At 39.1% G+C, this 9,921-nt stretch overlaps 1 pseudogene; it reads right to left on the bottom strand.

Moving 5' to 3' along the window:
- Positions 1-5,466: 5,466 nt before the first annotated feature.
- On the bottom strand, positions 5,467-7,588 carry LOC129108090 (zinc finger protein RFP-like; annotated as a pseudogene).
- Positions 7,589-9,921: the final 2,333 nt, after the last annotated feature.

Genomic DNA, 9,921 nt, shown 5'->3' on the forward strand with positions numbered 1-9,921 from the left:
GCCGTGCATTACTAATGTTAAACTCTTTGAAAAGTGAAATTGTTTTTCGTAAATTAACATTTTTATAACGCTCACAATTATTTTAAATGAAGCTTGGCGAAAGTTCAGTCAGGAAGACTAGCTCTATCCTCCTGTTCATTCATATACTCATTCACTCTCTATCAGGTGATTAGGGGGCGGTTTTTTTTAAGGTTTTTACACTTTTGGAATGGCCCGATGTCGGTGGAAAATTAAGACAGGGAGGGAAAATACTGTCCAGTTTGGACAATTTTGCAAATCTGTTCATTATTGTTAAAACTTGGTGAGGGTCTGGTCAGATTCTGTCTCTCTTTAGGAAGGCAAAGCAGTGCGACCTTGCTGCTTGAGGCGACAGCAGATTGGACATTACTCTTAATTGTGCTTTAAATCTGCAGCTCGTTAAAACTGCATCAATCTCCAGCTCCGGAGATATTTTGTGCCTGTTTAGCAAGAACAGGAGTCCATTTTTCAGTTTATATTTACTGCTTTATAGGATTTAATGTGCTTTTTAAAGTAATGGTAAATTGGTAACGTGTAATTTGACCAGATTCTGCTCTTAGTGCATGATGCATGTCATGATTCTGTTATGTAAAGTTTAAATCAGAATCCTTCCCGCTGTTGTTTTTAATGACTGCCTAGCTGTCAAACAGTCTGTCACCTTCTCTGCATCCTGATTTGTCACCTGTCAACAATAAACAGCCTTCACAACATAACACCTGAGCCGTCGAGGTGGAGATGCTATCACGCTCATAGCCTCGCCGTCATGTGTCACCCGCGGGTGTCAAGTCCTATTATCGGACCGAAGGCTGGTTATCGGGCCGTCGACGGCTCCGTTTGTGGCTGCTGTGATGAGTTTCTCTGCTCCGCCTCTTAAATCACAACACAGCCGTCCGTCACACTGGATTTGGATGCTGCTGGTGTTGGTGTTGGTGCTGGTGCTGGTGTTGGTGTTGGTTGTTGTGGATGTAAACATTTGGATGGGAGCAGGTTTTGTTAGTGAGCTTACAGTGAGCTCTTTATAGCTACATAGGTAGCAGGTCCTCCTCATGGAGTCCGCCATGTTGCTCCGCCATGTTTCTACAGAAGCCCAGGAAGGCCAAACCAAACAATGACTCTAGAGAGAGTTTTTCATGTAATGATGCCCTCAGAGCACAGCTTATGTTACTGCAGTCTTGGGGAAAAAATAATCCTTTATTTATCCCACAGCACGAACATTTGCAGTATTACAGCAACAAAAGGGATAAAGCATCAAGAGGCATCAGTAAAAAGCAAAACAAGTATAACAAATTAGTAATCAAACAGTAAAGATATAAAAAAGAGGAAACCATAAAACTATCAAAAACTAAAATAAGATGTCATCGGACTGAAGGGTCGAGTTCACAATGAGGAGCGAGCAGAGAGGTATTCAGTTGGTTGCCATCTGCAACTTCACCACCAGAGGCCATCAAATCCTACAAACTGTCCCTTTAATGCAGAGTCCTTCTGAAATACTGTCACCTGAAAAGGAAATATTTGTATTATATCAAAATATGTTTAGGATGACAAATCACCTTGAGGAGGTTTAATGACCGACCTTTGTAAAAAAAAAAAAAAAAGCTATTAATAATATAAGAAATTATGGTTGATATAACTTTTTATAATTGAATAATTTACGTATTGGTGTTTATTAATAGAGTAAGATAAGTTATTAACAAGATACATGACAAGGCAAGAGAGAGAAACAACAACCAAAGGACAATAAGGATAAAAAAAATGCAGTTCATTTTAAAGGCAGAGCTGGTAATTCTTCTTTAGAATCATTTTTGTTATATTTGTTGAAATTCTCATTGCATCCCAAAAGCAATCAATGAATAAAATACTTCAAAAATATTCTATATCTTTGGCTCTCACAGGACTGTAATAAACCCGTCCAATCATTTTTATTCGGCTACCTGTTTGTCCACCTGTCCATCCTGACACACTGTGCACTCGTGGCGTCTTCCACAAGATGCTAGCTTAACAGCTGTGAGTTCAAACAGCACAACTTTGTTTTCTTTCCTCTTGATCGTTTTGGGAGAGTGGCTTTGGAGGAAGGCCTGAAGGTACTAGATTTAGTGGCTTTGCTATCTACTTTTTTTTTGGTCGGATAATTCAGGAAATCTAACATTCTCTTGCTAATTTGTCAAGATTACCAACCCTAGCGTAGGAGGTACCTACGAATGAAGGTAGAACCGATAGCGGTCAGGACACCTGGGTCAGTCCAGGGTTTTATTTATTTGTCCACCTCTGCTTGATTGAGCTTCTTTTTTTTTTTTTTAACATTTATTTGTCTTTTTTGGGTTAATTTGCATTAGTTTATTTTTTCTTCCTCTTTCGGCCTTGCTTTTTTTGTCCTGCTTTAGGCCTCCCACAGACCCGAAGGAGGTTGCAGGTCCGTTTCATTTCCATTAAAATCCTGCGATAGTCTGGTTAGAACCTTGATTTCGTATAGTCCTAAAATCCAGGAACCTCACACACAAACAGCTTCATCTAAACAAAACTGTTCATGTCTTTCAGCTTCAGTATAACAGCACCTTTATAGAAGTTTGAATTGTATTGTGCAACCTGTCCCGTGCTTGCACCTCGAGGTGAGAAGGCCCTGTAAGTAAATCATCTTACATCACTGCAAACGTCTATTTCCAAAGTCAAGAATGAACCCTTCGAGGCCTTTGTTGCATGTCATTCCTCATCCCTCTCTCTCCTCTCATTTCATGTCATCTCTTAAAAGTTCATCTAATTAAAAAAAAGTTTAAAATGATGAAATAAAATACACCTTCACCACTCGGTTTGACTCACTGTTCATTCATTTTCTCATTGAATCAGCTGCTTTGCATGTTAACTGCTTAGACTGCAGTTTCTCACACACACACACACACACACACACACACACACACACACACACACACACACACACACACACACACACACACACACACACACGGTAACCTTGTACAAAGATTTATTTTTTGCAAGCTCAGTAGCCAATTGTGTCAGAGCTAATTGAAGGTGTGAGATATGCTAATGAGTGTGTGGAGGCTGACAGATATTCAATGTTCATTCCATCATGCAAATGTGGAACAGCTGAATATTTCCTGCTGTGTTTATGAATCAGCTGATCGATAAGTCATTTGACTTCATGCTGTGTTTGTGTGTGTGTGTGTGTGTGTGTGTGTGTGTGTGTGTGTGTGTGTGTGTGTGTGTGTGTGTGTGTGTGTGTGTGTGTGTGTGTGTGTGTTTGTGTGTGTGTGTGTGTGTGTATGATTGACAGCTCTGTTAATGGATGACTTTGGATTCAACACAAATTGACCTACTGTTCAGGTAGAGATGTACTGAATCCTGATTGGATCCTGTTGTTATGACTGATTGACAGGTCTTTAAACCCACCCACCACCTGAACACTGAAAACACGTATGTTGACAACATCTGCCATAAGGTAATAACATTGTAAACACAAGTTTATCGTTTCATTCTCCAGTTTCAAGTCTTCTTCAAAGCAGCATGGTGTAAATTTAGTTAATTCTTGTGCTTTAGGGCGGGGCTACCTTGTGACTGACAGGTTGATACCACAGCGTTGTCCAGTCTGGGAGTTGTCCGTGTTTTCCTCTTAGAACTTAAAACCTTTCACAGTGTGTAACTCAAATATGTACTTTGTAGTACTTGATTAAATGTACTTGGTTACATTCCTCCTCTTTTAGAAGTCTGTAACTCTGTCCAGCTCTCACTCTCCTCCGCCTTATCAATGTATTGATGCCTCGGCAACTGTTTCCATCACCGCTGGTGCTTATTAAGATGTTCTGTGCGGCTCTTGCGATTCGGCAATATCGGCACTGATCGACCCTCGCGTCCACTGGCCGGAGAAAGATGGATTGAGCATGAAGAGTTTGGACGAGTGATTCATCTGCACTTTAGAGGAGGGCTGGAGCTGAGACAATGTTTGTCCCAGAAGAAAGTTCACGAGTCGCTCAGAAGTTTGACGGAGCAGAACACAGAGGTAAACTGAGAACAAGACTTTTATATCATTTTTTTACTCATTGTCTCCATTGTCCTTCCCATACTTCTCTTGTCGTGTGTTAACTGCAGAACATTATTAATTGTTTGCATCATTTCCTGCTCTGCCGACCACTTGCTTTACCCTGTTTTAGCTGCTTCACTTTTCACCTAACTCCTATAACTCCTGTCATGATTTTATTGTTGTTTGGTTTATTTTTATTTTAATGTAACATCTGGAAGAGGGACAACAGTCTTTGAATTTACTTTTTGGCAAACTTGAAGTGATGTTTATCAATGTTCCTGTAAACGTTTTCAATTACATTCAATAGATATACTGCAGTCACCAATGTCCAGTGGGAGGAGGAAGTATTAATAAAACACTGTGCAAAAACTCCACAAGTATAAATCCTGCATTCAAAAACTTTAGTAAAAGTATGTCAGTATTATAAGAAGAAAAATGTACTTAAAGTGCTTTAAGTATAAGTATTGATTGTGCAGTAAAATGTTCCCTGTGTTTTGCTATTATATCTGATGTTTCTGGATTAATATTACTCCTGCATTAATGAAGAAAAGTACTAATACCACACTGCGCAAATACTTACTGCATTCAAAACCTAACTTAAGTTTAAGTATTATCAGCTACATGTACTTGTAGTATGAAAAGAAAAACTATATATTGTGCAGTAAAATGTTCCCTGTAAATGTTTTACTGTTATATCTGATGTTCTGGATTAATATTACTGATGAATTAATGTGAATGTTGCATGTTTTTAACTCCTTAATATCCTTTTTGCTAGTTTAATCTACATCAATGCATCATATTCTATAAGATCATCATATTCTATAAGATCATCATATTCTATAAGATCATCATGTTCTATAAGATCATCATGTTCTATAAGATCATCATATTCTATAAGATCATCATGTTCTATAAGATCATCATGTTCTATAAGATCATCATATTCTATAAGATCATCATATTCTATAAGATCATCATGTTCTATAAGATCATCATGTTCTATAAGATCATCATGTTTGTAGCGTCTCTGTCCTGTGAGAACCTCGTATCTCTAAAAAGAACAAACAGCCTGTTTTCAGCTTTGTGACGATGCATTTTCCAGCTGATCCAAGAGGCTTTTTAAAGAGTTTATTTATCTGAAGAAGTAGGAGGATTTTCTCAACACATAAAGGAAACACTTCATCCTTCAGTTCATCACAAACATTCAACATCAACACATCTGGAGATACGTGGTTTTACCTGGACAGGAAGGGGATGAAAAACTGTCATCTGAGAAGAAACTAAAGCTGTCAGACAAATGTAGTAAAAAGTACAATATGTACCTCTGAGATGTAGTATTAAGTAGCAGAACATGGAAATACTAAAGTTAAGTAAAAGCATCTACTTAAATAAAAAGAAAAGAGACAAATCCAGTGGAAACTTTCAGTTTTTATTCTGTTGAGTATTTGTTCACTTTGTGGGAAAACACCACAGCAGACAACTAAACATTTGGATTTTTCATCCAGATATTTAAGCAACATACAAATGTACTTATTCATGACTATTTAGTTTTTGTTGATTAAACAGTCTTGAAGGTAGGTTATGCAGTTATAAGAATTATTAAGACATCATTAGATATCATTCATTGTGTTAAAATCTGTGTGTTGGAGTAGTAGCAATGTTACAAATTATAAAAAAAACAGTTACAACAAAATCGCAAAAAAAAACATTGGCTCAGAATGTGAAAAATCAATTATGTCCACCTTCTACATCACCAATAATATAGATTTGTTACATTAAATGAAGGAGTCTTGCTGAAGAAAATCAACTGGTTGTTCTACTCAGTGTGATTGACAGGAGAGATGATCAGAGGGGCAGAGTTTTTACCACCATCATTATTACATGGATTAAAGTATGGGTAGAGTTTCTCAGTGAAGCAGCAGCCAGTAAAGGAGTAGATAAGAGCTGCAGCATCAACGTCATAAAAGGAGACCAGACCCTCCTCATAATCCACCAACACCTCCACCTTCTCAGGCTGAGACTTCAGAGGAGATGGACTGATGGGTCAGCACAAGCTGTGTACTCATTCTCATTCCTCAACCTTATCATCCAGTAACCATCCTGAGGAGACAGTGTGATTTTTCCCTTCCTGTTGATCGACTCTCTGGCCACTCCTAAATCCCACTTAGTCTTCCCTTTAACCTGAACCTCGTAGTAAAATCTTCCTGAAGAGAAACTCTGCTTTGCTAAAACAATAACACAATGAATCAAATCTCTTGGATTGTCTGGGAGATTCTTCTTTACATCACCATGTTTAACTTGTTTTCCATCATCAGACAGGATGAGTTTGGGATGAGCTGTATCAGGATCAAGTGTCACATCCACTGCAGACTGCTGGACTCTCTTCAGCTCGGCCTCAAACAGCTTCTTCATCTGTTTACTGAGCGTCTCCTCCAGCTGGTTCACAGCTCTCACCACAGTCCCCTCATATGAAGGTGGACTGACTCTGACTCCTGTCCAGTCCTTGGTGGGTGGAGCAGCTTTAAGGGACGTGAAGCTCTGTAGAAGGTGGAGGTGGTCTTCAGACTGTGAGAGCTGCTCCACCTCAGTGCTTCTCTTCTTCAGCTCACAGATTTCCTGTTCCAGCTCTTTGATGAAGCCTTCAGCCTGTTTCTCTGTCTTTCTCTGCTTCTCTTTGATCGTGTCGATGAGCTCGGCCTGGCTTCTCTCAACAGACTCCTTCAGAGCGGTGAAGACCTGAACACCATCTGCTATCTCTCTGTCTGCATCTTCCTCACTGAGCTCCACTGAGTGTTTGATCTCCTCAATCTTCAGTCGTCTCTTCTGGATCATCTGCTGGATTTCAGTCTCTGTCTTCTCCAGCTCTGCCATCTTTCCTTCATATTCTTCTTTCAGAGGAACAACATCATGTGTCTTGTGGTCTGAATAAGTACAGAGCATGCAGACACACATCTGGTCGGTCTTACAGAACAACTCCATCAGTTTATCGTGCTTCGTACACATCCTGCCTTCCAGGTTCTCCACAGGGTTGATCAGCTGATGTCTTTTCAGGCCTGACCTTGTCAGATGAGGCTCCAGGTGAGTCTCACAGTAGGATTCCAGACACACCAGGCAGGACTTCATGGCCTTCAGTTTGGTTCCAGTGCAGACGTCACAGGGAACTTCTCCTGGTTTATCAGCTTGTTGCTCTGAGCTTCTGTTTCTGGCTTTCTGTTGAGCTGACTGTCTGAACTGAGCAGCCATCTCAGAGATGAAAGTATTGATCTGCAGCTCAGGTCTGGTGTTAAAAACCTTTTTACAGTTTGGACACTGACACTGGACATTAACGTCCCAGTGTTGAGTGATGCAGGTTTTACAGAAGTTGTGTCCACATGGTATGGTGACTGGATCAGTGAACACATCCAGACAGATGGAACACAGAAACTGATCTTCAGTCAGCAGACAGCTGGCAGCAGACATGTCTACACTCTGAGGACAAAAGGTGTGGAAAAAACAAAACTGTTATGACATAGGTTTTGATTATTTATTTTTATAAAATCAAACTATGATTAGTAGAATATAAGGAGAGTCATCCTGAATTATGTTGTTATATAATTTGAATTTGCTGCGATCAAAGGAGAGCTCAGATCTGCAGTTCAGGGGTAGGGGTGGGACAAAATATCGATGCTGCAATATATTTTATTACTTTCTCTTACGATGTGGTATCGATACGCTGGCGCCAAATATCAATGTTTTTTCAACATTGAGGCACTCTCAACAGCCGTATTGGGACGGCTGAAGAAAAACTACTTATCTACACAAGCATCTTAAGCACTAAGGTTGAGTGGCTGCTCCAACCCCAGAACCTTGTGGATAGAGAAGAGTCCGACTCTAGGTTAAAAAAACAAAACACATTACCACTGTTTGTCTTATCACAGCGAAGGTCCTCTGGCTTTTAACTGGGCCAGAATCGGATCCCGTAGGACTCGGCCCTAATGCTACGTGTTCTACCTGGGGCCTGTACTACGAAGCAGGATATGAGGTTAGCGAGGTAACTTTAGGGTTAATTCTGGGTTTTCAGTCCCATGACGGATGTTCACTTCTTAGATCACAATGGTTAGTTGTGCCGAACACCTAACCTTAGCAGGTTATGTTCGAGATAAGAGATCAACTCGTATAAAAGGATTACCTATTGACTAATCAATACTCGGTACGTGGATCGTTGGCTAATATTACACAAATACGAAGAAGTTAAAGTCATTATTCAGGCTGAAGGTAACATAGTTTAAACCATCAACTGCAGAAAGGGCAGTTTGCAATAAATCACTGACTGTGAGAATGTTAGCATTAACAGGTTCATGATATCACTGCTTCATCTAGAACACGATAGGTCTGATTATAATAACGTGTATTCAGTTAAATAATGTGTTGCAGATGTATTTTGATGGTGTGTGTGATAATATCTTAGCCGTATCCTTTCAGCTGTAACCCCGACGGTGTGAAACAGTCTTGGAAGCAATTATTGAATCAGTATATATATTCTCTTATCATATATTCATATCATGTCAGCTTCTTGAGCTGTTTGTTGTGGTGTTAAATGCTGGAGTCCTGTCTTCCACTTTGCTCCGGTTACTTTTATGATTATAAAGTTATGGGAAAAACCATTTTAACTCTTTGAATTATGTTTTTATATTTTATTTTTTACCCCCTAGTCCTGTTCACAACGCCGGGAATGCAGCTGAAAGACTAAGGCTAATATATTATCATACACACCATAAGAAAACATCTTAACAACACATTAACTGAAGAGAATACACACATGTGATTATAGTCAGATTGTCGTGCTGAAGATGAAGTAGTGATAAATATAAATCTGTTCACTTACACATTCACACAGTCAGTGATTTCTTGCCTGCTGTCCTTCTTGCATTTGCCAGTTTAAGCTGTTACTTTCAGCCTGAATTATGTGTTCAACTTCTTCATACATGTCTAATATTGTAGTTTGATCTTTGAAAGTAAAATGTGCCGCTCTGCTGAGAGCAGACTTGTCCATGTTTGTGGTTTTTTGACAGTGTAGATATTTATTTCTCTACACAGTTCTTTCACTTTGATTTCAAATATTTTCTTTGTAAACCTAACATGAAGAGTCGTGATTATAAAGGTTTTAGTGATGCATATTTGTGTCCTTTATTTTAACCCCAGAACTGTTCTTCTTTCTGTCAGTTTATGGCTATTTTACCTTAGAATGATGGCAAACGTAGAGGTGTGTGTGTGTTTGTCTGAATTAGGTGAAACTAACACCACAATGCAGTGAATACATTCTTTATTTTGTGCTTTTTTGCCTTTTTATGTCTATTTATTCTTCTTCAGTAACACATATATTGTGACGTATTGTAGATGGTTGTCTTTCAATGTATGGAGTATCACAGAATCGCCGTATCGTTATACCATCGTTGTTGTGGGAAACGTATCTTGATAGTATTTTATCGGGAGTAACTCTGTGATTGACACTCTCATTCAGTGGTTGTATTTCTAAGGGATCACAAAGCTCAGAAAATCACTGATAACATTGAGATCTTCATTCCAAAACATTTACTTTACATCAGAGTGCTACGGTTTGACATATTTTCCAAAGATCAGACTGAGTTTGTTTGTGTAGTAAATTCTTTAAGACTTAACTAGTGGAGGTGGATCACTCTGCCTTTTATTCAAACTGGTTTAACAACATTTTTTTAAGGCTGCCTCAGGCTGATCTCTGCCTGCTGCCAGTCACTTGTATGACTGTTGCATTTGGGAATTAGCAGCTTGTTTCTTATTCAAAGAATAGTAGTAAAAAAAATTAAAGAATGATAAGCTAATCCGATGTCTTCAGCATTGCAGTGATAACATCCTTA

Source organism: Anoplopoma fimbria, chromosome 19 (assembly GCF_027596085.1).
Source record: "Anoplopoma fimbria isolate UVic2021 breed Golden Eagle Sablefish chromosome 19, Afim_UVic_2022, whole genome shotgun sequence".
Lineage (NCBI taxonomy): Eukaryota > Metazoa > Chordata > Actinopteri > Perciformes > Anoplopomatidae > Anoplopoma > Anoplopoma fimbria.